This window comes from Schistocerca serialis, unplaced genomic scaffold (genome assembly GCF_023864345.2).
Source record: "Schistocerca serialis cubense isolate TAMUIC-IGC-003099 unplaced genomic scaffold, iqSchSeri2.2 HiC_scaffold_868, whole genome shotgun sequence".
NCBI lineage: Eukaryota > Metazoa > Arthropoda > Insecta > Orthoptera > Acrididae > Schistocerca > Schistocerca serialis.
In genome coordinates this window covers 605003-611992 of record NW_026048483.1, presented here as the reverse complement: position 1 = coordinate 611992, position 6990 = coordinate 605003, and positions in this window count along the sequence as shown.

Genomic DNA, 6990 nt, shown 5'->3' with positions numbered 1-6990 from the left:
TACTGTATCCCTTGGACAATCTTATTGACGATGAATTACAGAAATTGCATCGGAATAAAATTCAAAAGGCACAATGCCGACTTAAGTACAAGAGGACTGACACTCTTAAATTATTTGATTTGAGCCTCACCTGTGTGTCCAGTTTTAGATTCCGATGCTGCACTTCAGGTTTACTGTATACCTTGGACCTTCTTATTGGCGATGAAACACAAAAATTGCATCCGAATTTAATACAAAAGGCACAATGCCGACTTAAGTACAAGCGGACTGACACTCTAACTTTCTATAATTTTAATCTCTCCAGTGAGTCCAGTTTTAGATTCCGATGCTTCACTTCGGCTTTACTGTAACCCTTGGACCATCTTCCTGACGATGAAGCACAGAAATTGCATCGGAATTAAATTCAAAATGCACAATGCCGACTTAAGTACAAGAGGACTGACACTCTAAATTTCTATGATTTGAATCACTCCTGTGATTCCACTTTTAGATTCCGATGCTTCACTTCAGGTTTACTGTATCCCCAGGACCTTCGTATTGACGATGAAAGACTGAAATTTCATCCAAATTTAATACAAAAGCACAATGCCGACATACGTACATGAGGACTGACACTCTAACCTTCTATGATTTGCACCATTCCTAAGAGTCCAGTCTTAGATTCCGATGCTTCACTTCAGTGTTTCCTGTATACCTTGGACCTTCTTATTGACGAAGAAACACAGAAATTGCATCCGAATTTAAAACAAAAGGCACAATGCCGACTTATGTACAAGAGGACTGACACTCTCACTTTCTATGATTTGAACCTCTCCTGTGAGTCCAGTTTTAGATTCTGATGCTTCACTTCAGGTTTACTGTATACCTTGGACCTTCTTATTGCCGATGAGACACAGAAATTGCATTCGAATTTAATACAAAAAACACAATGCCGAAATAAGTACAAGAGGACTGACACTCTAACTTTCTATGATTTGCACCTTTCCTAAGAGTCCAGTTTTAGATTCCAATGCTTCATTTCAGGTTTCCTGTATACCTTGGACCTTCTTATTGACGTTGGAACACAGAAATTGCATCCGAATTTAATATAAAAGACACAATGCCGACTTAAGTACAAGAGGACTTACACTCTAACTTTCTATGATTTGAACCTCTCCTGTGAGTCCAATTTTAGATTAAGATGCTTCACATCAGGTTTACTGTATCCCTTGGACATCCTTATTGACGATGAATGACAGAAATTGCATCGGAATTAAATTCAAAAGGCACAATGCCGACTTAAGTACAAGGGGACTGACACTCTAAAATTATATGATTTGAGCCTCACCTGTGTGTCCAGTTTTAGATTCCGATGCTGCACTTCAGGTTTACTGTATACCTTGGATCTTCTTATTGGCGATGATACACAAAAATTGCATCCGAATTTAATACAAAAGGCACAATGCCGACATAAGTACAAGCGGACTGACACTCTAACTTTCTATGATTTTAACCTCTCCAGTGAGTCCAGTTTTAGATTCCGATGCTTCACTTCGGCTTTACTGTAACCCTTGGACCATCTTCCTGACGATGAAGCACAGAAATTGCATCGGAATTAAATTCAAAAGGCACAATGCCGACTTAAGTACAAGAGGACTGACACTCTAAATTTCTATGATTTGAACCACTCCTGTGAGTCCACTTTTAGATTCCGATGCTTCACTTCAGGTTTACTGTATCCCCAGGACCTTCGTATTGACGATGAAACACAGAAATTGCATCCGAATTTAATACAAAAGGCACAATGCCGACTTATGTACAAGAGGACTGACCCTGTAACTCTCTTTGATTTGAACCTCTCCTGTGAGTCCAGTTTTAGATTCCGATGCTTCACCTCAGGTTTACTGTATCCCTTGGACCTTCTTATTGACGATGAAACACAGAAAATGCATCCGAATTCAAATCAAAAGGCACAATGCCGACTTAAGTACAAAAGGACGGACACTCTCACTTTCCATGATTTGAACCTCTCCAGTGAGTCCAGATTTAGATTCCGATGCTTCACTGCAGGTTTACTGTATACCTTGGACCTTCTTATTGACGATGAAACACAGAAGTTGCATCCGAATTTAATACAAAAGGCCCAATGCCGAATGAAGTACAAGAGGACTGACACTCTAACTTTCTATGATTTGAACGTCTCCTGAGAGTCCAGTCTTAAATTCCGTGCTTCACATCAGGTTTACTGTATCTCTCAGACCTTCTTATTGACGATGAAACACAGAAATTGCATCCGAATTTAATACAAGAGGCACAATGCCGACTTACGTACAAGAGGACTGACACTCTCACTTCCTATGATTTGAACCTCTCCTGTGAGTCGAGTTTTAGTTTCCGATGCTTCACTTCAGGTTTCCTGTATACCTTGGACCTTCTTATTGACGATGAAACACAGAAAATGCATCCGAATTCAAATGAAACTGCACAATGCCGTCTTAAGTAAAAGAGGACGGACACTCTCACTTTCTATGATTTGAACCTCTACTGTGAGTCCAGTTTTAGATTCCTATGCTTCACTTCAGGTTTACTGTATACCTTGGACCTTCTCATTGACGATGAGACACAGAAATTGCATCCGAATTTAATACAAAAGGCACAATGCTGAATTAAGTACAAGAGGACTGACACTCTCACTTTCTATGATTTGAACCTCTCCTGTGAGTCCAGTTTTAGTTTCCGATGCTTCACATCAGGTTTAGTGTATACCTTGGACCTTCTAATTGACGATGAAACACAGAAATTGCATCGGAATTAAATTCAACAGGCACAATGCCGACTTAAGTACAAGAGGACTGACACTCAAACTTTCTATGATTTGAACCTCTCCTGTGGGTCCAGTTTAAATTCCAATGCTTCATTTCAGGTTTACTGTATATCTTGGACCTTCTTGTTAACGATGAAAGTCAGAAATTGCATCGGAATTAAATTCAAAAGGCACAATGCTGACTTAAGTAAAGGAGGACTGGCACTCTAACTTTCTATGATTTGAGCCTCTCCTGTGAGTCCAGTTTTAGATTTCGATGCTTCTCTTCAGGTTTACTGTATACCTTGGACCTTCTTATTGACGATGAAAGACAGAAATAGCATCCGAATTCAATACAAAAGGCATAATGCCGACCTAAGTACAAGAGTACTGACACTCTAACTTTCTATGATTTCAACTTCTCCTGTGAGTCCAGTTTTAGATTCTGATGCTTCACTTCAGGTTCACTGTATCCCTTGGACCTTCTTATTGACGATGAAACACAGAAATTGCATCGGAATTAAATTCAAAAGGCACAATGCCGACTTAAGTACAAGAAGACTGACACTCTAACTTTCTATGATTTGAACCTCTCCTGTGAGTCCAGTTTTAGATTCTGATGCTTCACCTCAGGTTTACTGTATACCTTGGACCTTCTTATTGACGATGCGACACAGAAATTGCATCCGAATTTAATACAAGAGGCACAATGCCGACTTTCGTACAAGAGGACTGACACTTTATCCTTCTATGATTTGCACCTTTCCTAAGAGTTCAGTTTTAGATCCCGATGCTTTACTTCAGGTTAGCTGCATACCTTGGACCTTCTTATTGACGATGAATCACAGAAATTACATCCGAATTTAATACAAAAGGCGCAATGCCGACTTAAGTACAAGAGGACTGACACTCTAACTTTCTATGATTTGAACCTCTCCTGTGAGTCCAGTTTTAGATTCAGGTGCGTCACATCAGGTTTAGTGTATCCCTTGGACATTCTTATTAACGATGAAACACAGAAATTGCATCGGAAGTAAATTCAAAAGGCACATTGCCGACTTAAGTACAAGAGGACTGACACACTAACTTTTTATGATGTGAACCTCTCCTGTGAGCCCAGTTTTAGATTCCGATGCTTCACTTCAGGTTTACTGTAACCCTTGGACCATGTTCTTGACGATGAAGCACAGAAATTGCATCGGAATTAAATTCAAAAATCACAATGCCGACTTAAGTACAAGAAGACTGACACTCTAACTTTCTATGATTTGAATCTCTCCTGTGAGTCCAGTTTTCGATTCCGATGCTTCACTTCAGGTTTACTGTATCAATATGACCTTCTCATTGACGATGAAACACAGATATTGCATCCGAATTTAATACAAAAGGCACAATGCCGATTTATGTACTAGAGGACTGACACTCTAACTTTCTTTGATTTGAACCTCTCCTGTGAGTCCAGTTTTAGATTCCGATGCTTCACTTCAGGTTTACTGTATCCCTTGGACCATCTTATTGACGATGAAACACAGAAATTTCATCCGAATTTAATACAAAAGCACAATGCCGACATAAGTACAGGAGGACTGACACTCTAACTTTCTATGATTTGCACCATTCCTAAGGGTCCAGTTTTAGATTCCGATGCTTCACTTCAGGTTAGCTGAATAGCTTGGACCTTCTTATTGACGATGTAACACAAAAATTGCATCCGAATTTAAAACAAAATTCACAATGCCGACTTAAGTACAAGTGGACAGTTGCACTAACTTTCTATCATTTGAACCCCTCCTGTGAGTGCAGTTTAAGATCCCGATGTTCAATTCAGGTTTACTGTATCCCTTGGACCTTCTTATTGACGATGAAACACAGAAATTGCATCCGAATTTAATGTAAATGGCACAATGCCGACTTAAGTACAAGAGGACTGACACCCTAATTTTCTATGTTTTGAACCTCTCCTCTGAGTCCAGTTTTAGATTCCGATGCTCCACTTCAGGTTTCCTGTATACCTTGGACCTTCTTATTGACGATGAAACACAGAAAATGCATCCGAATTCAAATGAAACTGCACAATGCCGTCTTAAGTAAAAGAGGACGGACACTCTCACTTTCTATGATTTGAACCTCTACTGTGAGTCCAGTTTTAGATTCCTATGCTTCACTTCAGGTTTACTGTATACCTTGGACCTTCTTATTGACGATGAGACACAGAAATTGCATCCGAATGTAATACAAAAGGCACAATGCTGAATTTAGTACAAGAGGACTGACACTCTAACTTTCTATGATTTGTACCTCTCCTGTGAATCCAGTTTTAGATTCCGATGCTTCACTTCAGGTTTCCTGTATACCTTGGACATTCTTATTGACGATAAAACACAGAAATTGCATCCAAATTTAATACAAGAGGCACAATGCCGACTAACGTACAAGAGGACTGACACCCTCACTTTCTATGATTTGAACCTCTCCTGTGAGTCCAGTTTTAGTTTCCGATGCTTCACATCAGGTTTAGTGTATACCTTGGACCTTCTAATTGACGATGAAACACAGAAATTGCATCGGAATTAAATTCAACAGGCACAATGCCGACTTAAGTACAAGAGGACTGACACTCAAACTTTCTATGATTTGAACCTCTTCTGTGGGTCCAGTTTAAATTCCAATGCTTCATTTCAGGTTTACTGTATATCTTGGACCTTCTTGTTAACGATGAAACTCAGAAATTGCATCGGAATTAAATTCAAAAGGCACAATGCTGACTTAAGTACAAGAGGACTGGCACTCTAACTTTCTATGATTTGAGCCTCTCCTGTGAGTCCAGTTTTAGATTTCGATGCTTCACTTCAGGTTTACTGTATACCTTGGACCTTCTTATTGACGATGAAAGACAGAAATAGCATCCGAATTTAATACAAAAGGCATAATGCCGACCTAAGTACAAGAGGGCTGACACTCTAACTTTCTATGATTTCAACTTGTCCTGTGAGTCCAGTTTTAGATTCCGATGCTTCACTTCAGGTTCACTGTATCCCTTGGACCTTCTTATTGACGATAAAACACAGAAATTGCATCGGAATTAAATTCAAAAGGCGCAATGCCGACTTAAGTACAAGAAGACTGACACTCTAACTTTCTATGATTTGAACCTCACCAGTGAGTTTAGTTTTAGATTCCGATGCTTCACTTCAGGTTTGCTGTATACCTTGGACCGTCTTATTGACGATGAAACACAGAAATTGCATCCGAATTTAATACAAAAGGCACAATGCCGACCTAAGTACAAGAGGACTTACACTCTAACTTTCTATGATTTGAACCTCTCCTGTGAGTCCTATTTTAGATTGAGATGCTTCACATCAGGTTTACTGTATCCCTTGGACATTCTTATTGACGATGAATTACAGAAATTGCATCGGAATTAAATTCAAAAGGCACAATGCCGACTTAAGTACAAGAGGACTGAAACTCTAACTTTCTATGATTTTAAACTCTCCAGTGAGTCTAGTTTTACATTCCGATGCTTCACTTCGGCTTTACTGTAGCCCTTGGAACATCTTCTTGACGATGAAGCACAGAAATTGCATCGGAATTAAATTCAAAAGGCACAATGCCGACTTAAATACAAGTGGACTGACACTCTAACTTTCTGTGATTTGAACCTCTCCTGTGAGTCCAGTTTTAGATTCTGATGCTTCACCTCAGGTTTACTGTATACCTTTGACCCTCTTATTGACGATGCGACACAGAAATTGCATCCGAATTTAATACAAGAGGCACAATGCCGACTTTCGTACAAGAGGACTGACACTCTATCTTTCTATGATTTGCACCTTTCCTAAGAGTTCAGTTTTAGATCCCGATGCTTTACTTCAGGTTAGCTGCATACCTTGGACCGTCTTATTGACGATGAATCACAGAAATTACATCCGAATTTAGTACAAAAGGCACAATGCCGACTTAAGTACAAGAGGACCGACACTCTAACTTTCTATGATTTGAACCTCTCCTGTGTGTCCAGTTTTAGATTCAGATGCTTAACATCAGGTTTAGTGTATCCCTTGGACATTCTTATTAACGATGAAACACAGAAATTGCATCGGAAGTAAATTCAAAAGGCACAATGCCGACTTAAGTACGAGAGGACTGACACTCTAACTTTTTATGATGTGAACCTCTCCTGTAAGTCCAGTTTTAGATTCCGA